The sequence below is a fragment of the Pempheris klunzingeri genome, chromosome 24 (genome assembly GCF_042242105.1).
Source record: "Pempheris klunzingeri isolate RE-2024b chromosome 24, fPemKlu1.hap1, whole genome shotgun sequence".
Lineage (NCBI taxonomy): Eukaryota > Metazoa > Chordata > Actinopteri > Acropomatiformes > Pempheridae > Pempheris > Pempheris klunzingeri.
The window spans coordinates 7,691,614-7,719,460 of NC_092035.1; the positions used below are offsets into that span (position 1 = coordinate 7,691,614).

The following is a 27,847-nucleotide window of genomic DNA, read 5'->3' on the forward strand; positions in this document are numbered from 1 at the left end:
GTTATGTTAAGACACTGGCAGCTCTTGGTTAAGGTTAGGGAAAGATCAAGGTCTGCTTTATTACAGAAAAAGTTGGCAGTGACTTGAGGCAGAAGATTTTTTTTATTAACATTTAACCAAAATCACGATCTTGTGATGTGCTTTGTTGCCCAACTGCAACCAGACAGGAGCGTGGACGGGAATTCTGGACTCTGGTGCCACAGTCCTGCACTTTCCGACCACCTCCCAGTACATAAATGTAGTATTTCATTCAACGCCACGCCAAGTGTAATTTCTAGGAGATAGGGTTGGCCGACGAAAGTCTCTTTTCTGTTAAGTCTCAACGTTTCTGTTGAAGTCCTAAAACCAGTCTGATAGGGTCTCGCAGGACATGACCTGCTGCCCCTTTCCCATCACTAACAGGTATTCCAGGATGAAGTAAATCTAAAATAAATGTACTGACATTCAAATATTGTTGGATGTTTCCATTACTCCATTTCCCGTATCTTTTACAGATGAGATCAAGGGAAATGTTTAACTAAATCCTACATCAGAGACTGAACATATCACTGCAACATTCAATTATTATTGTGTCGCTCAAATGTGCATAATGCTTTGACAAAAGCCTCCTGAATATTAGTCTGTGTTATCAGCCAGTGTGAGCCCACAGTAATACTGGTTCTAGTCAGAGTAAACCAACCTATTCACAGCTATTCCCACTGTGATCTGCCCTCCTATCCCCAGTCCTCACTGCCTCGACTGACCCTCATCTCCCCCTCCCACTCCAGCCCCCCCCACACCCTGCTCCACCTCCCCTCAAGAGCCTCACTGTCCTCTGATCTGGAGCGACACCACCACTTACCCAAGGCAGCGGTCCTCCCAGAGAAGGTTGAGCTATCCCAGAGTCCCTGTGGTGTGCAGCCCTCTGTCCCTCTGTTCTTATGGTTCAGTCACCATTGAGCAAAGCCACATGGGAGCTCCACTCCACCGCCCGCCTAACCCACAGTGGTCCCAGTGAAACTCCCAGCACACCCACTGTGTAGCTTGTTGTTCTTTCCTGGAACCAGAGAGGATGTGATGTCTTGAGTATCAACTTCGAGGTGGATAAAGAAATAAGTCAGACTGGACCACTGAAGGTTGGCTGTGCAAATGATGCTTCACATCACTTCTACAAAAAAAACCCTCAAATCCTAAATAAAAAGCAGTAAAATGACGCATAATTAGACAGAAGTTTGCTGGTTAAACCTAAATTAATGGAAAATAACGCCTGTCTTGCGCAATATCGAATCTAATGTGGCTGCCGATGGTGTCTTGTTGCATTTGAGACGTTACTGCATCCTCTCCTGTTCTGACACATGCTATAACGGTTAATTAAATGTGATGGCTGGTATTATTCAATTCGGAAACAGTCGTACCTCAAAGAGCAAAGAAAATTACAAAATTGATTTGATGACAGCTAAATTGCAAGAGAAGGCCTTGATTTAACCAGCCAATGTAAATGAGTCCAATTTAGAATCGTGTAATGCGGCCGGGAGAACGCGGCGGAAAATGATCAGGCCGGCCAGTCACAGATATTAAAATGAATTATATCTAATCGGAATTTTAGTCACGCTACATTAACTAATAGAAAGTTATTAACATTTCAAGAGCGCAGGGAGGAAAAAAAAAAGCTTTTGCCTGCAAAATTAACAGTGGCTGGGCTGACCCGTGGGCCTGTGGATGTGAACACTGTAATGACAGCATAATGGCATATTTACATTTAAAACCTCACTGGCTAATATTCAGATTCAGAATTAGACGTTAAGTCAAGGAATATTTGGTTTGCCCTCCTGGCCTTCCTGCAGAGGGTTTCTCTGATTTCAATAGTACAGTCGAACTTTTAATTTCCTTCACCATTTCTACCTAATCCCCTTTTTTCCTTTATCCCCACTTCGCTTGTCACTACTGGCTTTAGTATAGTTGTAGTCTGTCTTTCATCTAGCGTGCTACAGTAAAGTGCCAGCTCCTTCCCTTGTTATTTATTTCCTCCTTTCATCTTTTCATTACAGCATATCTATAGAAATTTTATGTCCCCACCTGTGTTTGTCTTTGTCTCTCTCATGATGAGCCCAGCTTGTCATTAGGCTACAAGGTCATCCCTGACAGCTATTTTACCTCTGGCAACAGAGTTTTGTATTTTAAGCGTTTTACTTTTATATTAATTTTCTTTGCTCACCAATATCACTTCAGTCTCTTATGAGTCTTCAATCCGTTCCGTTTTTAAGTTCAAGGGCTGCGAAGAACACAGAGGAGTGCTTAAAGATACAGCTTTTGAGGCTGTTGATACCTGCCAGGTTTTGCTAATTTTCAAAGTACAGTGAATAACTATAATGAAACAGCACCCAACAGTCAGCCAAGGACAGCGCAGCATTCAAAGATGTTTCATCACTCATCACACACACTGCCCACTGAGCCATTAGTATTCACAACATATTAGAAGTTTCATGGACATCATACAAGACAATTCAGATGATCTCAAAGCATAGCCGATCCTTAATAAAGGCATCAAAATCTTTCAGTATTCACAAAGTTTGTTTTCATGACCGGGGGTTATTCAAATTTCTTGTGTTTTTCAGTAAGTGAATAGAACAATTTACAAGCACACAATGTGAATGTGTGTGTGTGCATCTTTGTGTGTTATTGTTTCTGGGTTTTGCCGGAGTTGGGCTGACCTCTGGCTCAACACGTTCAGCGCCAGACATCACCGCTCCTCTGCTCTCCTCATTTCCACTCCTCCGCTTGTCTGCAACTGCTCTGTTCATCCACAGCAAGAGATGAAATTTTTACATAGGACAGACTGCCTTTTTCATAATTTAACACAGTATGGGGAAGAGCAGGAACAGATAGCTAACACTATAGTATGGTGATGTATTTAATGTTTGATAAAAGAGCCGCGCTGCAGTCCGCAGGGTGGCCGTTGTGGTTGTAAAAGCGTTCAGGTTTCAGGAGGGGTTAGCTTGGATGTGTGTGTGTTTTTGCATGAGGGACAGAAACACGACCAGACACGCCATCTGGGTTCATGTGTGTCGGGGTCGAGTCATAAAATGTTCCCTTCGCAAAATGTACGATGGTATTTGAGGAAAACGTGAAGGCTTGCTTCTCTGTGTCCTTTTAGGTTGACACTTTTAGCTTTTGACATTCATATGATGTGTGTATGTGTGTGTATATGTGTGTGTGTTGCACTGTACGGTAGGTGTCTGTATCTGTGTACGCCTTGCCTGTGCCAGCGGTGGTCTGTTTAAAAAATAAAAAAAAGCAACAAAGAACGTCTCAGGCTCTGACGTCCAGCCAGCAGACCTTCCTCTCAGCCCACCATCTGCTCCCCAGGTCACCAGACCCCCCCTGCTGCCTGCGAGCTTAGTAACTGGTTTCAATATGCACTGATGTGTGAAGCGCTTAGAGACTGAGCTCTGATTTTCTGTCGACTACAACTCCCCCCCCCCCCCCCCCCAACAGCCATTTCAACACATCGCTTTGTGCAGGAAATTCAACCGTCTGGCTACTTCCTACATGCTAGAAACACCTCAGACTAACCTTGGAAGCAGGCGTTTGACATTTCATAATCCTTACCAAAACATGGAAACGATACAAAAAGATTTAAAGCATCTCTGTGGATCCAGGTTACATAACTGACAGCTCACTAAAGCACAGATTTGTGACAGGTGTACCACTTGAAATAATAGTAATAGTCATTTTTGAAACAATAGGCCCTTGATTTCAGACAGAAATAGACAGAAACAGCTCCCCATTTTAAGTCAATGATCATGGATAAAGTCAGTTATAATGACTTTTTAAAAATGTTTCCAAATGACATGTCTTAAAAACAAGACCCCTTTAAAAAGTTCTTAAAAAGATTACTCCATTGATTCATCATTGCACTTGTGTAACATTGTCAGACTCATGATGGACAGCTTTTTTTTTAAAAAGGATCAAAAACAATAAAAGCAGAGATATTGTCTTTTTTATTCCACAGTCTTCCTCGTCAAACCCTGGCAACCACATTACCCACAATGCAACACGACTATCGACAGTTCAGTAGGAGATTGTGATTCTAGTACTGGCTAACGTAGCCTGGAGCCTCTGGCCCATAGACTTTATATAAAGATGGACGACATGACGGCTCCACAGAAGTGAAGCCAAAACCACTTGATCGCCCCCTGGTGGCTGGCTGCAGTATAGGTACTAAAGCCCACGCCCCATCTAAGTATACATTAAATGAATCTTGAAATTTTCCACACTGCTGTATGTTCAAGTGCTCATTTTTTCTGATAGGTTGGGTTTAATCAATTATTTGATGCTATAAAAAAAGGGATTGTGACATTGTGATTGACGGCTAATCCTAGTATGCAATGAGCTGATGCGTGGGTGGTCAACTCACCTCTTTCTAACACCACACTGACAGATTTTCTTAATTTTCAAACTTGCAGTCTCCCCAAGCGACGCTTGTGACATCACACTACTTGACATAAACTAAGCCTGGAGGGTGAAAGCAGTGGTGTTGATGAGTGGCTACATGGGCAAAAAATTAGAAGTCAAAGGCAGTGCAGGGAGGGAGGCTTCTCTGAGGCAACTGAGGTGGTGGTATTTATAGAGTCTGAGGAGCAGTGGGCCCAGGTGCTCCCAATGGCGTTAAGTCGACAGCTCCGCCTACCAATTACCTGCAAGACAACAAGAACAAGCCAACAGGCAACCATATAATTTTACCAAAGTGTACACACCCAATGCTGTTATATGCGGCCGTGAAATGACTAATAATTGTAACAGTGAGAACAAACTACCATTAACATGTGGAGTAAAGACAAAAAAATTCCTTCAAGGTTGGAGACTCACTACAAAATGTGTCTGGTCTGGTTGTTAATGCGGCTCTAATGTGGCAAGTTCTACAAACTGGTATTAGAAATGTTGAGCGTTGCTTTGAAGTTCCTGTTTCTGTTTCTTCTCATTCATCTGTGTGTTCTCTGCTGGTGAGGAGGTGGAGAACTCAGAGAACTCAAATGCCAGTAAAATCAGCTCCTGTGTCGGCAGCCTTTCTGCCAGCTCTGTGAGGATGTACTGAGGAATTTAGTGCTAAAGACAAAGAGGAGCTGAGGCTGACAAAAACGCCATTAGCTGTGGCGATATTTTGGTCGTATTCTAAAGTATTGGACAAATTAAATTGTGCCCCAATGTGGCACTAGAGGAAACATTAAGGGATCACTGAGGTTCGTACAATTCATCCTGAGCGGGGCCATGAATGTCTGAACCAAATTTCATGACCATCCGTCCAATATTTGGCCCAAAACCACAAATGTCAACCTCACAGTGGCACTCTGGGAAAAGTCAGGAGATATTTCATGGCGATCCATCCAATGGACGAAAAATTATAAACACCAGTTCATCTCAAATGTACAAATTCTATTACTTCATCTCCACTTTGTTCAGATTTTGTTCACTAACTCTTGCTTATCATAAGAATCCCTTGTAGTTGCATTATTTACATTTAGATATAATTTGCTTTTGTATTCATTATATCCTGATGTGTTACCAGTGTGTCACAGTGAATGTGAACAGCAACATGAAGCAGGATCAACCCTCCATCATGACTGTAGTCACCAATCCTGAGCCTTTAATGACAAGAAGTGAATAAAAAAGCAGCACTTTGCCATCGAAGGACTTCCTAGCTAAAAACACAAAAACTTGACAATGAGTGTAAATATTTCTGGCTGCTGGGTTTCAGAGTGCGGCAGCTACTCTGTTGCTTATGTGATCAGTGTGCAGACGGAGAAGGAGAGCTTGTGTCGAATGCCCCCACATTTTGCTGCAATGGTCTGCCTTGCAGAGAAAGAGAAAAAGCTGAAATGTGAAGCGTTCAGCGCAGGTTACAGTGTCCTCCAAGCAGCTGCCTTCATGAGCCTGAATTCACCAGCAAGCTTCTCTAAGATGTTCAAAGTGAAAATGTGTTTGAGGATTGATGTATCCTGCGGTCTCGAAGGTACACTGAGCAATTTAATTGTTGTTTTCTTGATACTGGTGTTTTCAGCCTGCAAAGAAAACTCTCACATACCAATAACTCTCTTTTGCTACCTTGCTGAGATGGTCTGAGATGTATGCAGCATGTTGTAGCTACTTTACATAATTAGACTCCTTGTGATTTGAGGGGCTGCAGGAAAGAGACTATGGAGAAAGTCCGTGAGAGTGCGGGCATCTGCTGATCTATTTTTCATGTGTGTGTGTGTGTGTGTGTGTACCTGAGCATGCTGGAGACCAAGGTGAGCGGCAGGGCACGTATACAGCATGTGTGTGAGCTTGTTTGTGTTTTTGTGTGCGGAGCGGAGGTGTCTGCATCATGGCGCCTACGTCCGTTAGCACCCCTTGGAAAAAAAAAAAAAAAATGTCAGTTTGTCTCCCCCCACCACTTTACAAATGAAATCAGTGCTGCGAGGCGGTGGATTAATATCATAAGGAAGGCCAGAGTGGGCCATTAGAGTGGTGTAATGTTGCTCCGGGGCCTTGTGATGGATGGCCATCGGCGCTACGGCCCTATTTGCACACAGTCACCTCTGCGGTGGCCGCCATTAGCAGGACATGGGAGGTAAGGGCTAAGGGATGGTGGTGAGGTGGCTGGACCAAGGTTTTATTAGAGAGGTGTGTGTGTTTGTATTTCACTGTATATGCCTGTGTGTGCATATGACTGTGTTCATATTCGGAGTGTTTGCGAGCATGTGTTACTGAAATCCTGAATGTGTGTTTGCAAAGTGTGTGTGTGTGTGTGTGTGTGTGTGTGTGCGTGCTCCGACTCTTCAGCAGACAGATGTTGCGCTCCCCGCCCTCCACTCTATCTAACGTGTCTGTCTCTCTCAGTGGACGGCGGTAGTAGGCAGCAAACACACTCAGTGTAATTAAGACAAATTAGCCCGGATGGCAGCTTGCAATAACAACAACATATGTTGGGAGGTTTGTGTACAAAAGAATACAATCAAAATCATCATTAGCGAATCACTTATCGCAAACAGAGTCACATTTTCCACCTTGGAGCTCTTGTAGATTAATAAGATGCCTTGATTCCTTTTCATTTAAATCTCATTCACTCCACATATCACGTTTTTTTTCTCTTTTTTTTCAGTTGCCACTTTCTGATTTTCCTCCCTTTCCTCTCCATCTCTCTGTCTTGCTCTATCGCTCTCCGTGTCACTCCCCTTCTCTTCACTCCTCTCTCCATCTCCCTAAACATTTCAAAAGAATGAATTACTTTGGGCTGTCACTTGGCCCTGGCCAAGAATTCATTTTTGTGGGTCAAGTGTTTCAAACTGTCATCTTTGACAGGAACCATCTCATACAATAACTACATGGATGGACCTTGACTTGGTGTGCTTTCATTGTCCCCCCCCCCCCCCCCCCCCCTTCTTCATATACATGCTAAAAAGATCTCTGGCTATTGTTGGTACAGAAAGAAGGAAGGGTAGAGAGACAAGGGAGGGAGAGTGTAGCTGTGAAAAGGGCGGCAAAGCAGAGATCAATACTGGATTAATAGATTCAACTCAGCCACATGCAAAGTTATATGAGGAATGAAAACATAAAGAGCGAGTAGTGAAATGCTCCAATGAGAGGATAATGGAAGTCACTCGACATGGCAGGTGTGCTGTAACATTTAGCCTTGCCAAGGTCTTTAACATAACTAATTCATTAAAGAAAAGGAAAATTCATAAAAAGAAGCTGGCTCAATGTGTGTGATGGGGTAAAAGATGGCATTGAAGAGAACATAAAGTGTGTGTGTGTGTGTGTGTGTGTGTGTTTGCAGGGGACAGCAGGGCTTCAATGGCATTGGACTTGAGCAGACAATCTATTTACAGTGTGCTCAGGGGAGCTTATAAACAAATGTTGAGTAATTTCAGCCAGGAGTAATTACCCTTGCCGCTGACAAGGAGAGTGTGTTAGCGCTCCCCTTCACCCTCGGCCCTGTCCAGAAGGCTTCGAGCTTGTGCGCAAATACACGCACGCACACACACACACACATGCACAGACATGCACAGATGCACATTCACAAAGTGGAGAACTTCCTCGCGTACGTGTGGCGTTTGTCCAGCAGTCGATACCACGAACACCTCTCGCTTTCACCCTCATATCTGAAAATGAGCTGATGAAATAATCCTGGCTGCTTGGAAAGATGCACTATGGAGTCTGGAATGTTCCCGGCAATTTACTTGAACAAAGTTACTGTTAATTATCTGCCACCGACCGAGTTTTAACCAGCAAAAGTGACAGTCAAAGAATGGAAACAATGGGCCAGGCTGAAAGAGTTTTGAAGGAAATTTGTCCAAATAACAAAAGTTCGACTTAAGCTTAATTACTCATTTTTTGAATGCTCTCTGTATGCTAAATATAAAACCACAGCGAGCAGCAGGTTAGCGCAGCAGCTAGCTTTGCTTTAAGTAAAAAAAAAAAATCTGCCTACTGTACACACTTATATGTATGTTTGTGTGTAAATTGAACAAATGAGATAAAGTGTTAACTGATGAAATTTAAAGTGCTTGTATTTATTTCCTTTGGTAGCTGAACCGCCTACACTGCTTCCAGTTTTCATGGTAATTTAAGCTGAAAGCTTTCTTATAACAGCTACATATTTGATAGACAGAGTGAGACAGAGAAAGATTTTATGGATGCAATCTTAGGGAGTTGAACACTGCCTTTTTAAACGATTTCAGTCCCCCAAAATCTAAAGAACTTAGCTTGAATATTAGTTTTAATGTCATGCAATCGATTACTATGTTACTTTTGTCAATCAATCAATCAATCAATCTTTATTTATAGAGCGCCAATTCATAACAGCGTTATCTCAAGACGCTTTACATAAAGAGCAGGTCTAGAACAAACTCTTTTGTGTGAAACAGCTTTAAGCCTTCATAAATCTGAGGAACGCTTTTTCTCTTTTTCCCCAATATAACGCATCTCCTACATCCAAACATCTGGCTCAGAAAGAAGTGTTTCTTCTCTGAGGTAAAATTTGAAGGTTTGTTGGAACAGTTGCTGTCAAGGAGAACTTTAAAACAATACTGTGCCTGAGAAAAGTAACAGCAAAACACTGAGAAAAGAGGGTTTCCGTATGCCGTCAACATCTCACTCACCTTCATTAGGATTCTGTAAGCGGCGTCATCGGGCCAACAGATCATGTTATCGAATAAAACAAACAAGCAATCAAAGTCACATTCATTGCTCCATTGTTTTACATTTTAATCATTTGCAAGACTTAATTACAGGATTGAAATGTAACTAACGAACAAACAAATTAATTTTCACCTTAACCTTTGAAAGGCAAGCAGGCCAGATACAGGCTTTATCCCATCTGATCGATTATGATCTCTCGGCTCAAATGGAATGGATTCCCATGCAAATTCAGCCCAATCAATCTGCATTCCCATAGGATCGATGGAACAGCTTTTCCCTCCACAGACGATTGTATGATTAGGAGATGAGATGATAATGGGGGGAGAAATAACAAAAGATCAGAACAGATTATATCAAATCAAAACAGAGGAAACCTGGATGCTTGAAGTGTAACTAATGTGTGTGACTGCATGTGTGAAACTGCAGCCTTTCAAGACAGAGGCAAGAGTGTGAAAGAAAAGCAAGAGAAAAACTACTTATTCATCTCTTTAGATTCCAAATAGTGGAGCTTTAAAAGCCACAGCGGAGGCCCTTTCCTCCTGCATCCCTGCCTCTCCTCTCCCTGCCTTTGATTCCTACTGCGCAGGGTAAAGATGTGAGAGAGGTGGCTGCTTAGGCAAGTCTCTTGACAACTGGGTGTCACATATTCTAGTGTTGAAACTATTAAACAGCAAGGGAGGTGTTGTGTGTGACATGCAAACTGAGCAAAAGCTCTAGGATGCATAAAGTGGACAGGACTGAAATTCTCCATGATAAAAAAGGCTTTTCCTCAGAGGCAGGCGAGATGTTTCCCCCTGTTTGCAGTCTTTATGCTAGGCTAAGTCGATCTCCTCCTGGCTCTAGCTTCATGTATTAACAAACAGTTATAAGAAAGGTATCAATCATATGAAACCTTAACATTTTATATACAGAAAGCATGGTGTGCTAGAGAAGAATTGTACAGGGTGGTTTAATTTTAATGGACTTGAATTGAAGCACACACTGATCTGCACCTAGCTGTGCGCTCTCAAAGTAAGAAATTGGGAAAACTAGGTCTATAAATTAGTCAGGAATTAAGAAATACAAACCAACAAATTCTGACACCTTTTAAGTTGATATGGCAAATTAATTAGCAAATACTTGTCTAGTAGATATGAAGCAACATTATCATTCATTTGGAGTCTTCTCATTGGCCAGCTGATGAATATAGGACCAATAGTGACTCTTCTGTTAGCTCTGTTTTGGTCTCCACCAACCCCTAGCTGCTAAATACTTGTACTGTGTTCACCAGCTAGTTGCTAACTTTTTATGTCGTTTGGTGCTGATTAGGTCGTGCACTGTGGGTTTATCAGAGCTTTTTCACTGAAAACAGCTGCCTGTCACAACACCGAAGTTGCAGCAGGGAAAAGCAAAACCATCGGTTTAAACATGTTGGATTTAGGCAACTCAAACATTTGTCGAATAAAACCCTTTGCTCACAGTAGAAAACTTGCATCAGTTGTATCAGCTGGGAATGAAACTGAGGTCATTGGAGGGAAAGTCACATTTTCACATTCCACTGAACCATTTCAATGTCAAACTTTTCTGCTGTGTCCTCCACATCATATATGGAGGGGAAACACACACTATATCTCCCACTTTACACTTATAGAGTACATCATTTGCATTTTAACACAGTGTTCTCAATTCACATGCTCCACATCAGTGTGAATACATGTGTGTATACCCTACCTGTATATGTTTCTGTGGAATGCATACTTCTTTGTCCTCCCTTTAAACAAGTTTTTTTTCCCCAGCTGATATAATATGCTGGGAGGGTGGTGGGCTGCGTTAGGCGCCATTGTGTTGCCTTGGCCGAGGACCGCAGGAAGTTGTGCTTGGCATGAGGCCCAGAAGCAAGGTGAGGACAAACACTCCCAACAAACACTCACTGGCATCCACAAATCTACGGACGCATACCTGCTAAATAGTACACATCGGTAGTGTGTGTGTGTGTGTGTGTGTGTGTGTGTGTGTGGGTGGGTAGTGGGGATAAGTGTTGTGGATGCATGTGAGCAGGATGAGTGTGAGTGCATACGTATGAGCAGGTCTACCTTTCATCTGTGCAGAGATTTGGAAAGGCTTCACTTTGCACAGGCTCCTTAATTCTCCCTTAATTCATTTGTGCTCCAGATTCACTTGGCTGCTGGGATAACCTGGGAATGATAATGAAGTAGAGGGGGGAGAAAGAGGTAGAATGAGGCAGAGGGAGAGAGAGAGTGAGAGAGGCAGAAGGGGGACATGAAAACATCACAGCACATGGCTCCCTCTCCTATCTCCCCTTTGAATGTGTTCGGAATGGATTTAGGGCTTTTCACTGAGTCTTTTAAGAGCAGATGGATCTTATTAGTCCTGATTGCTAGTCACAGGACGTTTTGTGCCTCGGGAACCCACCTTACTTAACCCTTTCTCAGATGCACAGGGACTGTAGCATTACTAGTGTTACTAGGGTTTGATAGCGTTGTATCAAATATGAATATAGTATTGACATCACTTTTCAAATTGGAGTTCTTCCTTATCCAATCTACTGTATTTGGGCTCAACCCTGTCTCCAGACAAGTACGTCAATTATGGAAGACTCTGAAAAACCCTGGATTGTGTTCACGGGAAGCATTTTTTTTGTGTCCAATGCCAATTGCAATTCCTACTTACTACAATAGCAGTGCATGCTGCATGAGATCTGTAATGGGGTCCCAATTCATGACTATTATGTTGGTGGGCATAAAACATTATGGCATAAGACTCTGACGACTAAAATCAAAATGGTTTTTCTACAGAAGACTCATCACTCTGTTGGTTTTGTATCTATTTAGCATCTGAAGACACACATATTTACTTTGGAGTTGAAAAACACGAATCTGTATGTTTCATAATCCTGGAACAACCCCAAGCAGGACTCAGCATAAAAGATTATATTAATGCAATCTTACTGTATGGATCCAGCTGCTACATCCACTCATCTTTTCACTTGTGATCTCTCAATATTTAGTGTAGAAGTTAAGCAGGAGGATCGGTCTACTTCAGTGTCATCAGTCCCCTTAAATCTAACTGACTTTATTTTAAAAGCATAATTAGTTCTAATTTGACGCAAACAGTGATTTTGTCACTTTTGGGGATGAATGTCCTGTGCACCAGCAAATCACCTTGAATTTCCCGGCTTTACTTAATTGAGCTGTGTGCATGTCTTGGTTAAATAAGTATTCAGAATGGGTTCAATTACTTCTCTGTAACTAATTGATCTTGCCTGAAACAATGGTAGCAGTGGAGTAGTCCCAGCAGGACACAGGCCTCCCCTCCAGGAAAGCCAACGCAAACGCTGCCACTAATTGAAATTATTTCGATTAATATGGAGCCTAATCGAGGCTAAGCATGCAGCATGACAGTGGGTCACGCAGTCGGAGCGTATTCCTGTTCTCTCAGTCTCCTTTTTGTGCACCTCTGTGTTTTGACAATCTTGCCCTCTTCAATACACAAAGCAACAATTCATCCTGCGGAGAAGAACGAGCAGACGCGCGGGAGGGTTGGGGAGGGGGGCAGCAGGGCCGATCGATAAACAGAGTCGGAGCTGTGATTTATTTACCGCTGTGTGTTATGTAGAGGCGAGTGCAGGGAGAAGAAAAGCCTTCTGATATGGCCACAGGCAGCCGACATAATGGGGCCCTCTCAATCTTCAGTGAGTGGCTTGTTGGATTGTCAGGCAGGTTTCCGCCGGTGTTCAAAAGCTCTATCCGATCAAACCCCTGAGACGCGGGCGACCAGACAGATGATTACTCACTGTAAACGATTCGGGGGGGGAAAAAGAGAAATAACTACAGCAGATATTGATGACTCAATAGACTCAGTGACAGACGATTCCATTTGTGTCTAGATAAAGTGTGTACTGGCCTGGATCAATCATAATATGGGCCTCTTATTGAGCATAAAAACCATGTTTAATGTCATTAAATGCAGATATAGCTTCTCCCCCTCCTCTGCCTCTTCCTCTCCTCCTTTCCTAGAAGCTTATACATATCTGGCCGCCTGCCTTCTACAGTGCAAGCATGTGAGAACGAGGCAGGAAGACAGTGGGGGATGGGGATATGAGTTGTGTTGTTGGTGAGGAGGGGAGGAGGAGGAGGAGGAGGAGGAGGAGGAGGAAAGGCATGGGTGAACAAGGGGGAGAAGAAAAAAGAAACCTCGGAGGCAATCATTTCTGGCAGAGCGGTGGCAGTCAGTTTGGGTGTGTGTGTTTTCTCTCTCTCTCTCTCTCTTTTTTTGTAATTTCAGACAGTTTGGACGTGGCCGACACTCAGCTAGGGCCAATAACAGTTTACAGACTGCTGATGTCATCACATTTTGACAAACTTCTCAATCTGGAGTGACCTTCGTGGTGCTCAATCACACTCACCTCTCTCTCTCTCTCTCTCTCTCTCTCTGCATCTACTCTACTCCCCCTCATCTCTGAGCAGAAGTCGCCAATAGCAGGGGATGCTTGGGTTTATTACAGGGATTTGACTACAAGAAATATATAATTTACATAATAGCCTCCTTTTATAAAGTAATGAAGAATATAGGCTGTTAGGTCGCCTGTGAAATAAAAAGAAGCCCATGAAAGAGGATGATTTGGTGTTAATCTATTTACCAAGCACTTGCCAGGGAATGTGTTAAACTCGGACTAAAACCAGTCCTGCCTCAGAGCAGGACTGAAAGTTAGCTCTTCCTACACTGAAAACTTGTTCATCTAGGCCTGTATTTATCATGTGACTCCCACCCAAATACAGGCCCAGGGTTCATATTTACCAAATGTCCAACGGCCCAAATACATGGGTCATGGCCGCATGACTTCTCCATCTTTGTAGCATGTGGTTGTGTGTTGTGTTTTTTGAGGATATTTACAGAAGTCTATTAACTGAATTACTGAATGAAAACTGGTACAATGATGTGGTTATTTTAGTATACAGTCCTGTGTAGTTTTTACCTGTTACTGCATAGAGAACAAAAACAGACCGCCTATGTAAAGACGGAGATGAGCAGCGTAGCCGCTTCAGTTGAATATAATGGCAGCGTTTTGCTGCAGGCACACTATGACAAATGTGTCACGCCACGTCCATGCCCATGTATTTTGACTGGAAGAATCCCACTTGCATGTAATGTTTTAAAGAGACAATTTAGGGATAATAAAATTGGCTAAAAGTGAATAATATGGCACATTAACAAGTGATTTAGGACAAAGTGGAATGGTTTCCTTAAAGAGGAGCTCACGTGATCACATGATTGATCACAATGTGTGCTCACAGGAAGAACAGCGATCAGTTGGGACTTGCCTCAAAAGTAGACGAAGTAGGAGAAAGCGAGCCTGAGGTAGAACAGCTCAGAGTTGACTTGACTGGACTTCCAATGGCGGAAGCAGCGTTAGCGTTATTGTATGGAGGTGGACATGATGAACACCATCAATGGAGATAATTGCTTAAAGTATCAGTGTACATTTAACAGTATGATACCATTTCCTGACTGATTGCGTCACTTTGCAGATCATTTCAGTTGTGCAGGAAACATTTGACACTATCAGCTTTTTTTCATACAAGTAAAAAGATGGAGAAAACAAAGATAGAAGTGCAGAAGTACAATAAATAAATAAAAACAGAAATTCCTTTTGGTGTATTTCTGCATGTCTTTGTGCTGTGAAATTTCCAAGTCTCAGTAAGTCTGGCCTCCAGAACAAGTCAGACAAAATCACTAACCATCATGCAATGCACTCGGTGCATTGCATGTTGCACAGGTCTGTGCTGCTCTGGCTCATCTAAAACAATCTTACTATGTTGAAGTCCATACTATATACTGATACTAAGCAGGTTTCTTTATATTTAGTGTGTCCACACTGGAAAAGGGACAAAGTATTCTCAAAGTAATATGGTTGATTTCTGAGTGTGGTCTTGAAGGTCACTATTCTTCCACAATGCATCCACAAAGATAATGTTGTTCACAATTGAACAACATTAAATAACAAGCAATAATTTTCTGTTTTTTAGATTATTCTATATACCATAGCTTGATTTTTTTTATATACCAACTGCAAAAACACCACACCATGTTTATTGTATGAGGTTCAAATAAAATGCAGCTAAAACAACCCTGTTGCTCCAGTTAATGTCGTGCTCACCTGTTTCTGTACTGCTGTGATCCAGGAATATATCCAGGACAAATTCTTCACCAAAAAGAAGGATCTTTTATTGTTCACTTGAATTGAACATTTTATTTAAGCAGTTTGATAAATATGTAAATCAGCCTCATCACCTGTGTGAACCAGGAGATGATGTGATAAACCTGTGGAGGAATCCAGGGTTGACACTCACCCCATCAGTCAGGCCCTGTCCCCGCCAACCCCCCCCTCAGACTTCCAGCAGATCTCCCCTTTCCATCCCACCCTCAGCTCCATCCTCCCCCACTGCCGGAGGCCTTCACCCTGGGGCCCACCTGACTGACAGCTGTTGATTTGGATCTCTCCATCACACGCCAGATAAAAGAGGGATTCAGGACTCATTCCTGCTTCTCCCTCTGCTTCATTCCTCCCTCCAATCCCCAGCACAAACGCAATTCCCAGGCACCGGACTTCTACAGGGCCTCCTAATGAAGTCATTCCCAGCACACATGATTGGGTGAGATTGCCACTACACCACCACCACCACCACCGCCGCCGCACCACCATTGCTGCCACCACCGCTGCCGCTGCTGCCGCTGCCACCACGATCCCCGCCCTCCCCTCACATCTCAGGTCCCCCATCCCCCATCGCCACTGAGTGTACTCATGTGGAAACAGCAAGTGGTTGTGTGCATTTTCTGTGTGCATCCACCCCTTGCCTGTGTGTGGGTGCGTGCGTGTGTGTTTGTACATCTGCGACACATGTGATGTGTGTGTCTGTAGGTGTGTGTTCTTAACTAAGCTAACACAGCCTGACTGGCTACTAATTGGATGTCTCCATCGGCAGTTATACACGATGTGGCATTATAGCCGAGAGAAAATCACATAGGAAACTACACCTCCAACACCATACACTGTGGAGAAAATGGAACGACTTTAGCAGTGAGGGATTTTCCTCGCAGTAAAGGGGGGAAAAAATCAAATGATGATCAGATGATGGTGTTGGTACAGCATGTGCTGTTATAAAATCAATCAGAGAAGCAGGAATTGAGTTATTTCAACCTGTCCATCACTGTCTAGAGGGATGAAAGGCTTTGATGAGTAATGATCTGAAAAAGGTAGACAGCTAATGAATCTCTCATAATGTCACCCACCCAAAAAAAAAACAAAAACACCAACACCCACTCTAAAAAAACAGTCTTTGTAGAGGTCTCTTGCACAGCCTAATGCACATCACAATCCCTGATAGTTCACTCAGCGACACCTCCTCAGTAGGAATCCTCCAGAGACAACCTCGCTGGCTGTCAGTCGGTCGGTCTGCCACTCACCGCTAACACGACAGCCCATCCCCGAGTGCCTGTGAACACTCCACAAGCGGCGCCAATCTGACAACACAAAAAAAGCAAGAGTGTTTCTGAAGGTACCCTCCTGTGACGCCGGAAAAGGCTCGTTTTAAGTTTTTCTGCCGAGGGAGGTGGGCATCGGAGTGAGGATGACTCACGTCTGACTCCCTGTTAGCGAGGGGGCTGTGCAATCAAATGGATCTGATTTTTGGCGCCTTTGAATCTCGATGATGGCTGAACAGGAGCCTCCTAAGAGAAGAGCTACAATGATAACAGGCAGCTGTTAAACCTAAAGAACATCTCTGATCTTGACTAGTGAGTGATACCTTTTAGATAAGACAGACAGCCTTTAATACACAGATGCAGTATTATGTGACGCTTGATTACTATGAGGTATGGAAAGGCATTTGCAGTTTAATTAGAAAATCATGATATTAATTATTATTTCTTTCCAAATCAAAGCTCATTCCCGTTGTGATTTAGAATCTGTGATAAGTGTCAATTAATAAGCATCTAACATTGAATTTGCATGACAATAAATGCAATGCATTACCGATATGCCAACATCATGCATTATTAAAGATGAGCATCATTAACATAATAATATATTAGCATAATCAAGACCACCATTTGCATGGGAGGTGTTCTAGTAAACCACACAGGATCTCCATGCATCAGCAAAAGGTGAAGCCAGTTCAGTTTCTACCACATCTTCATCTTCAGCCAGTTCAAAGCTTTGTGAAATCTCAGCATCACATCGACGGCGTTCATTATTCTAATTCAGTGGATCCGGCGCTGACCGTGTCAAGACCGCGACAATTCCTTGCTTCGCGAACCGTCCTTGCTTGCCATCCTCGCTCAAAGAAGATTCCTGAAGTTATTATGTGAATGTTGGCCAAGCCGCCTGAAAGGACATGCTCCAACAGTAACGGCTGCAACACTGGATCACAGTGCTGGAAAGTGGAAATTACACAAGAAAGTCACCAAGGAGACTGTTCCTGTCCAGACTAAAGCCAAAAGTCAGTGCTAACTTATTTTAAGTTATGTACATAAGTTAACTTGTGTACCATACTTATATTACGTCACATACACAAGTACGTACTGATTTCAAACCATCATGTTTTCCTAAACCTTTCAAGACGTTTTTGTGCTTAAACTTAACCAAACTGCAATCGTTAACGGGACGTATTTACCATTACTTATATAACAGCTGAACGTAGAATATCTACTTGTAATTTTGTAATAGAGTATTTTAACCTTGCTGTTGTGCCTTCTTTTACTTAAAGAATTAGAAAACTTCCACCACTCTTGGATTATCCTTAAGAGTTACGAATATTGCTAACAGACGATTGCGCTGCACTATGTAGGTCTATTTCATTACGGTTGTCCTGGATGGACAGACGTCAACATGTTATAGAAAGTAGTGAAGTGTGCATTAAATGTGATAAATTCCAACTGAATGTTAGAATACACATTGGGATTTTTATCATTAAAATCACAAAGGTATGGGTTTTCAAGTTATATTCAAAGTGAAGCAATGTGCCCCTGATAAAACAAAGCAAAGGCACTTAGCATGTGTTCTCCTAGTTAAGATTCCCTCTCAGCAGTAATACAATGTTTCTGAGTGTCTGCTGGAAAACAAGTGGAAGGTCAAGAACACGAACAATAGATGTTGATTCCAATTATGTGTAAAGCATTGAACAAGATGCGCTAATGATGGCGTTGTCGGGAGAAAAAAGGTGTTTATGTGCTACTCTCCCAAAGCCTGTGGAACAGTTTATTAGGCAAAGGCTTTATTTCCATAAAGGCTGATAAGACTTCAAATGATTCACTGAAAAACAGTCCTGGCATCAGCACAGCAAAGCGGCGTGTGTATTTATCTCTCCCGACGCTGGGAGACAATCAAGACAAAGATGATAGCACATTTTGAAATGCAGCACAGAGGCATAATGAGATTGCAGCTACTTCAGGAACAAAACCAGACAAAATGCTTTTTTTTCATAAATGGCTCCTTGTTTTATTCACTCACACCAAAAAAAGGCCATCGTTTTCAATTAATGAAGCAGGGAATTGAGTCCGAGGTCCAGCGGGATATGGATTAACCATGATGGCTTGAGGGCCCAATCTCACACTGAGTCTGCGCTGCAGTCTGCATGGAGGAATTTCTCATTCAAGGCCTCCACCAGCCTCCCCCTCCTCAAACAGCACCACCACCACCACCTCCTGCCTCCAACTCATCCGTCCATTCCTCATCCTAAGGTGAGTTGCTTCAGTGCAGACCGCTATTAGTGGTGGGGGGAGATAAAACTGTAAGTGTTGCTCCCAATTAGTGCATCAGTGACCGCTCTGTGCCTCCTCCACGGCGAGGCCTGCAAGGAAGGAGGGGAGGGAGGGAGGCAGCGAGGGAGGGAGGAGGGGCCGCAGCGAGTGAAAGATTGGAGGGAGGATGACAGGAAAGGAGAGAATGGCATGAAGACGATGGCTTTGGAGAGGAATAAAAGAAAGGGAGTGGGTTATAGTGGTAGCCAGATAAAGAGAGGACAGGAGATGAAACGCAAAGGGGGAGAGGAGAGCGAGTGGTGGAACAGAGGGAGGAGGGGTAGATAGAAAAGTGACTAAAAAATGGCTTAAGCATTCATTTTGAGTGGCGAGACAGGTCCTATTAACATTTAACAGCGTTTGCGCAACTTGGTGTGGAGGTTAGGATGCAAATGAGGAGGAATTAAAACTGGCCAGAGGTTTGTCATTGATGGATTGCAGTCTGGCGGTACTCACCACTTCCTAGTGTCCATCACAGACGATTACTGTATAATTAAACCTTATTTCTGGACCCTCCGACGCATAATTACTTGTGTGGGAATGTAACCATCATCTAAAAGCTCTAGCAAAATGCTTTAGCATTTAGTCTGGCAGGCTGCAGTCATTTCACAGACCAGTGACAGAGCCATCTGATGATCGGCAAAAGAACAGTCACTTTTAATAAGAGGTGGGAAAAAAATATTAGACGACAGTGTGCTGATTATAGGAAAATTAGGCTTTCAAGTGGTAAAGTCCTTTGTGTTATTTGCATAATTTATTCCTTCTTTACCCCTCTGTTCAACCACCTCTGGTTTTTTTTGCGAGCTGTGGGCAATTTCCTCTCATATTTGAATGGATTGCACATTTAAGACTACTTAAGGAAAAACGATCACTTAGCATATTTTAATTGTCGTGCAAAGAGTGAGCAGAGGTGCGAGGCAAAGCTTATGGAGCGCGGACCCTTTAAAGTGAAGAGGACACAGTGGTGTTGTGGCAGATAACCTCGGGGAGCACACACTCGCCGACTCATACGGACCTCATCGTGCACACTGACTTCCCTACACTGCCAGAAAGCGTGTCACCCTTTACGTTACAAATAAAAAAGACTTTCACCAAAAGTCTGGCTGCTGCACCCAGATTTGGATAAAAACTTGCAGGTGTATATCATCTCCTGTATCACTCCCCCTGCTGAGTCGAGCCGAGACCAACTGCAGCTTTGTGAATACAGGTTATTACAGAGCAGCTTGCTGCTACAGTATTTATGAAGCTCAGAGCAAAAAAAGGTGGGCAGAATGATCTGATGCTGTTTTGTCTTAAAGGCTCAAAATCTGGAAGAAAAACATTACATTTATCAGCTTTATGTCTGAAGGACAAAAAAAAAAAAGATTCTCATCATGGCTATCGCATGTTTCAAAGTGGAAAAATAAAGAAAACAGCAGCCCTCGATGCACTCTAACCTCTTGTGAAGCGTTTGAGTTTTCGCAGATAATTATAGAGGACATACAGCAGCTTCCCACACCTCAGCACCAGCTATATAATGATACCTTGGAAATGTAGTGGGCAAACGCACATCATTTTCATTAAGAGTACTCACATAATCCAAATTCTTTGTGATGGAAAAAGATAATTAATGCTTTAATGTTTTGGTCTTGCCACTCTTACAACAGCAAGAGAAATGAATTGTTACATTTTAATGAGAGAAGCGACAGTGCTGGCTTCCTGTGCAACACGATGATTTTATAATTGCACACAGGGGTGACTAACTCAAGGCTCATTAAGGCGATTTTTCAGCTGGGCTATTTCTTGGCAGGACAATACATATATTTTTCCATTCTATTGATAAATAAATCCTGTTATTAATCTTTTTTCAGTCATCCCTCAGAGCCTTAATGGGACCAGTGACATAAAAAACGAGATGTACAAGATATAATCTCCCAAGAAAATGTCTTTAATGAATTGTTGGTTGCTGCTTGTACCTAAGATTACATGAAAATACATTGACTGCAAGTATGGCAACATATTCACACATATAAACAAGTGGTGCATTTGTATTGTATGTATAGGTATGTACAACAGAAACACGTTACACTCTGGTTTAAAGTTGTGCAAGTGTGTTATATATACTAACAATTTATAAAATTCAACACACTAAATTAAAAAAAGAAGAGTGTGCCCACGTATATACACATTCACACGCGCACAACCACAGTAGTTCACAAAAGATTAAAGCAAATGTATTGGATTATACATTTCCAGGTCACCTTCAGGTCGACCCCGACTGTTCCTTCCTCACAATTCGCTTGTGAGCGTGTTTTTGACGTCAGTGTAATCGGTGTGTGTGTTTTGCCTATAGCTCGGATCTGACACACAGTGACAGAGACACATGCACGCACGCACACACACATGCACGCGCACACACACACACACACACACACGCACACACACACACACACACACACACACACACTAGGCTATGTTGCAGCCTGCGGTTGCACCATCAGCTAAATGTTTTAAGTACAGTCATCTGAGGTAGACTGCGCAAAACTTCATGGTGTTATTCTCTCCATTTTTTTCTCCCCACGATTTTTTTTTTTCCAATGCAATTTTCACAAATGTCTGACATTTGGAAAAGACGTAAATCAAATACCACGTGTGTTTTGTAGCCATGAGGTAGAAATGCTTTAAAGAAGAACTCTAGCGTCCGTTTAAAGAAAGGTTTACAAAAAAAAAAGAAAAAGCTAGACTTAAACACCATGTAGAAAAAAGGTCAAGACACAAAAGAAGGACCACAAAACACATAACAAACAAGCGTAGCATTGACCGGTGTGTTTCAAGTCGTTTGTTCGGCGGCTGTGGAGAGAGAACGCCTGTGCTGTTGATGTGTGCTCTGAAGTGCATTAGTAGGTTTTTCTGTCTAAAGGGACTCTCTCTCCAGAGGATTTGCTGACAGAAGGAATTCTGGTACGGATTGTTTTGAGGGTGGTTTTCTGACGGACCACTCTGCTTTCCCCTTGTGCTGCCGCCACACTGCCTGGCTGTCTTTCCTTTCCGTCAATTTTGCTGATGCTCAGCAGAACTCCCCCCCCACCCCCCCACCCCCTACATCAGGTGCTGCACTGATGGTGCCTAGACCAGAGATAGCAACACAAAGTGGGCCTGCACATACAACACTGATACTATTTTAAAAAGGCAGGATGTACAATGAAAGTGTAAAACTGATAGTTCAGAGAGATGAAATCTCCTTCAGAATAAATACCAGACAGATAAAACCAAAACCAAAACCAAGCACTGCCAATGGCATTAATACATTTTAACAAAACAGTATTACACACAGAATGCTTTAGTGCACGCACATTAAACTATCTTAAGTACTCCCATGTCACTACTGTAGTGCTAAAGGACAGCTTCGTACACGGTGACAGGGAGGAGACAAAAGTACATTCCAATGCAATACAATGGGCGACAGATAACCTTCAGGGGCGAAAGGCTTTAAGACTCGTGCCAAAACTTCCTCCCTCATGTTACAAAGCTTTTCAGTCAAGAGAACGATGTATCCAAATGCATTCAGATCACGTGCTTCATGTCATCTGTTTAAATTAAGTGAAAAATAAAACTGACCATACAGCTACAGACAGATCAAATAACATTGGTTCAAACTGGATTAGTTAGTCTGGGGCAGCCATTTTGGATAAACCATCTCGTAACTTTATTAATTGTAACTTGACTTAAATGGTGTTAGCGCTTTGCTAAGTCTGTATGCGCACACTACAACATGGCCACTACAATAGTAACACTAATTGCATTGTAGAGATGTCAACCAATCCGAATGGCTCTGACAGTACTTTACTTTTCTGTTTTCCATAATTATTGGCATGAAAGATATGCATTGGATAAATGACCTTGTCTAATATAAACTACAGGAGTGGTATCCCATTTCACAACTAATCCACTTCAAATGCAGCTAAACAGTGTGAGTGACAAGGCAACATTGCAAAATCCGTATTTGCATATGATAAGTTGTGATGCCTGTCAAATCCTTACTTATAAACTAGACTTAGCTCCCTCGATCCTAGTTTTCTGTTACAAAAACAGACTTTCTTTGAACACAACAGATTTCTGGCTGAAACCAACGAGAGGAGTGAACGAGACCAAATGACGCAAGTCCAACATTTAATTCAAGACCCACACAGAGATAAAGTAAATTATATTTGATACCGTTGTGATTGAAATTAATAACTTGACATTTTGGAAAAAAAACACATATTTGCTTTCTTGCCAAGAGTTAAATGAGAAGATTGATACCACTCTCCTCACTGTCCGTAATAAAACTCTACAACCAGAACCCCCCCAAAACTACAAATTGTTATTTTTACACTTTTACGAATGGATCAAACATGTAAGGTAAGTGTGTTTCCCGAAATGTCAAACAGTTTTATTCAATTTTTCTGGAGGCGTTTTAGCATCAAGTTCATCCACGTCAGAGAGTGCATCTTCCCTCACGAAACAGTATGAGAAATGAGCTGATATTTTCTGCAGAAGTTAGCTGACAGACTGATGGAGCCTCCATGCAGCCTAACCATATAGCCTAGATCGCATAATATAAACAATGCTGATTATGGTTCTTTGAATAAATATACACCTCCCACCACCCCCGCACTTGCCTGTCTTTTAAAACCCCCAAACAACAAAGCTGGGCAATACGGTTTCAAATTTTCTAAGAGCGATGGAGATAAGCTTCAGGATTGGTCAAGTAGAAACAGGTAACTAAAGCACCTGCTGTGAGGAAAGAAAGTAACTAAAAGAAATAGAGTTTTACTCTCACTATTGATTATGTTCCATCACTCCAGAACATATCTAGTACATTCATTGTCACCTCTTTGCTATTTATCCAAGCCAGCTGAGGTACACCTAACACTGCTTCTCTAAACATAAACTGCCAAACCACCTCCGATTCTCCTCTCAGATCTTAGTGCTTTTCGTCGAAATATCTTGAGGTACTGTACAATTCACAAACGCTTTCCTGAGTTTTGTTTGTTACGTTTGTTTGTTTTGCAGACACAGGATCAGAAGAGATGAGTGTGACTCAGGGCCCAGACTACTGCCGCCCTGATGGATTACTGCTCTTAGCAAGACAATAAAGAATGATTGACCACCACCAATGGCAACTGTCAATCTCTGTTTTTCAGACTCACTGCTGAAGTTTTAAAGCTCTTAATAATCATCAGCTCATGCCATGAATGTAGATTGTGAGGCAAATAAACAAAGAAATAAAATCAGAAAGCACCACTTCAGGCACTTGGATAGCCAACTAAATCTCAAGAACAAGAACATAAAAGGTATATACACAGACACTGGAGCGTCTCTTCTGAAGCCAACTTGCTTGCAATGTGTAAACAATGCCTGGCTTTCTGGAGTGTCAAGCATTCAAATTAAAACTCTTGCTCATTAACTGCAAAATTGCCAGTTGTCTCATCAAACCAGGTCTCTTGGTGCATCTAAACCCTGCGTGTGAGAACTCAGCGGGCTTGTGTTGGCCCTCTGTGTGCCTTTCCCTCCAGCACAATGCTTCTGCCCTGAGGGGAGAAATTGTGGATGCCTCTTTTTCTCAAGGGCGGAATCTATCTTTTCACTGGCTGCAGCCGAACATTTTGTTCCACTCAGTGTACGTGTCAATCTCTTTCTGCGATATACTGGCTTGAAATTTACAAAAGACACTCTCAAAGTCCTGGTAGGTGAGGGGCCTGACCTGTCCCCTGGGCATCATACCCGTCATGTCCATGCCCTGTGCAGAGACATGTAACAGACCAACAAGGGCCTCTTGGCAGAGTCTGGCCAGGTCCAGGCCGGAGAAACCCTCGGTACGCTGGACCAGCAGCGCCAGCTCCTCCTCGCTCAAGCAGTATTTGTGCTGAGATTGAGCCAGGAGCTGGTTCACGATCTGGTGTCGGGCTGTGCTATCCGGCAGGGGAACAAGGACCCTCCGAGCAAAGTACCTGCGCAGCCCTTCGTCCATGTCCTGGGGTCTGCTTGTGGAGCAAACCACCAATACTTGGTTGCCTCCGTCATCGCCTGAGCCCATGAGAAGTGAGTCCAACTGGGCAAGTAGCTCCCCCTTCAGTCGGTTGATGGGACTCTCTTCACTGAGGTGGGCTGACAGCAGCATGTCCACCTCACTTATGAACAGTACTGAAGGCTGCCGGCAGCGCGCCACCAGGAAGGACGCTCGAATAATTTTTTCTCCATCTGCCAGCCACTTGGTAGCCAACGTTGAGCCGCTGAGCTGGAGGAATGGTGCCCCCAGCTGGCTGGCCAGGCAGCGACCCAGCAACGTCCTGCCGCTGCCCCTGGGTCCAAACAGCAGCACGCAACGTGGGGCTGGTCCTAAACTACTAAACATGTCTGGGCGTAAAATGGGCCACAGGACCTCCTCCTTTAGAGTTGCCTTGGCCAGTTCTAGTCCTGCAATGTCAATCCAATCCACCGGGGGCCCCTGCTGAACGATTTCAGAAGTAACCATATCAAGGAGGTGAGGGTCACTGGTTTTAAGTTGCTCTTCAGCAGGCCGGGAGGAGGAATTGGATGTGGAGGAGGTAGGCCCTGGCGCTGAGTGAGAGAGGTGGAGACGGTGATCATCAGCACCTTGCTCACTAAGGGCAGGGGAGGTGAAGCTGACGAGGGAATCTGCTGAGCGGGAGCCCCCCAGGGTGGAGGAGACATAGGCCGGTGGAGTCAGTGGCCCACCTGTTGCCTGGCTGCTGTACTTCCTCTGCTGCTGCTCTGAGGACATTGTGGACTGCTTCTGAGGATTAAAAGGTAAAGATGACTTTTCAGCACTTCTGTCAAATCCACCACCACTAGCACTATTGGTGCCTCCATTTGCACTGCTGCTGTCTGCTACCCTGTACATGGGGCTGTCGGCCGAGCTCCGAACCTGGCCATAGCCAAAGTTACCATAAGAAGAGTCTATCTCTCCTTGGCCTGTCATGTAGAAGGCTTTCCTCTTCAGTGAGTTGGAGGAGCTACTGTTGATTGGGGTGGGGGCGATTGGGGTCAGATTGTGGCTCTGGTATGGGTATCCAGGTAAAGAAGAAGAGGGGGGAAGGGGTGTAGGTGCAGCAATGCCTGAGGGGAGGTATGAGGAAGGAGGGGGTGCTCCCCCTGGGCTGTATCCTGGCCCGACTGAGCTCTGAGCTGGGTAGCCTGCTGGGGGGTAATTATAACTAGACAAGTTGGGGGAGCCTCCGTTGTAAGCTGGGACTAAAGTGGGGTGGGAGGGTGGCGGAGGGGGCGGCTGCAGGAGCCCAGAGCTGTGCAGCGGGGAGGGAAGTGCTGGGGCGGGGGCAGACTGGGAGCTGTAACTACTGTGCAGGTAGGAGCTGCTGTATGCAGGGCCGTATTCCTGAGAGGGCATGGAGGAGGAGTGGAGGGCGGTGGCAGTGTGGCTCCCACAGCTGCTGCTGGAGTAGCTGGGTTCGCTCAGGGTGCTGGAGGCCAGACCAGGGGAGCTGCACATGCCAGACACCACCTCTGAAACCACTGGCACCCCTCCCTTTCTGACAGAGACCCCTTCTGGGATGCAGCTCATGGGATAGACGCCATCCTGCCAGGGCTCTGATTCGCCTTTCCGTCCGTTCATCACTCCTGGGACCCCGGGGGCCTCAGAGTAGGAACCCGGCATTTCCAGAATGCCAGAATACTTCTCAGCATACTTCTTGAGCAGGTTGGAGGCGGTGAGGGCTGAGATGTCATCATTGGCCCAGGCGTACTGGTAGGAGGCGGAGCGCTGCAGGTGGCCAGGTACCGCCCTGTAGGCCTCAGCCTTGTGGGCTGGCGAGCGCGTGGTGGACGAGATGTCGAAATGCTGTTCGGCCCACTGGCTGTGCTCGGGGGTCCACTGCATTTTTAAGCCTGAGAGAAATGGAGACAGACAACACACATGAACACACTGGCATGCTAAAATCATTTAGCAGTACGTAACACCTTCAAATTGCCTGTGATGGAAGGTGGTCAATTAAAAAGGTGATATTCATCAAGAGGCTTGTTTGGTGTGGTGCTCCTCATTTTTATTTGTTTATTTGTCTTCATGAAAAGGTTTTGTGTCCAACTATGCATGAATTGTTAATTTCTACAGATCCTGAGAAGGATAGAGTGTATGTCGGCAGGTATAGTGCAGTACAGAGGGATGGTGGGATGGCTGGTTATGGCAGCCTAATGCACCCTGGCCAGACCAATAAGACAGAGGCACTGAGGGTCACTCTATAATCCCCTGCTCATCTGAGGTGGCTGGAGATGGGTTTGAAAATGTGCCTCGCAGAGTGCCACAAAGCAACACACAAACACAAACCCATACACATCCACCCCCCCCTCTGGTGCTTTCATCGAACACACACACGCAAGCACACATATCCACGCACAGGCATTTTAAAAAAAACTATCTACGCCTGCACTCAGGCGTGCTGACGCGCACACGCTCACACCCACTGACCCAGACGGACAAACACAGGCACGCACACAGGAGCTGTAGCGAGCAATGAATTACAACACATTGTGTCTCAAGCTTAGTTCCTGTCTGCACAGCTCCACCTTGACCTCTCTCTCTACCGTTCTCTTTACCTTTCTGTCTGCCTCTCTTCTTTATGCCTCCCTGCCGCCTTGTCTTTCCTCTCAGTCTCCCCTCTTTGCTTTTTTTGTCGTCCATTTTCAACTCCCCTCCTGCTAGATCCTTCTTTATTTCTCTTCACCTCCTTTTATTCTGACTCCATCTATTTCGATATATATCTCTCCCTTTCATTCCCTTTCTGCTCTTTCTTCTCGGCCACCCCTCCTCTTATTTACTCCCTCTGTGCTTGCTTCGCCTCCTCCCCTCCCTCCTTCCTTGCTCCATCTCATCTCAGACACACTCACCTGGCTC

General features: G+C 43.9%; 1 pseudogene; it reads right to left on the reverse strand.

The window, feature by feature from the left end:
• Positions 1-24,562: 24,562 nt before the first annotated feature.
• Positions 24,563-27,847, reverse strand: part of LOC139223861 (fidgetin-like) — a 29,145-nt pseudogene continuing 25,860 nt past the window's right edge.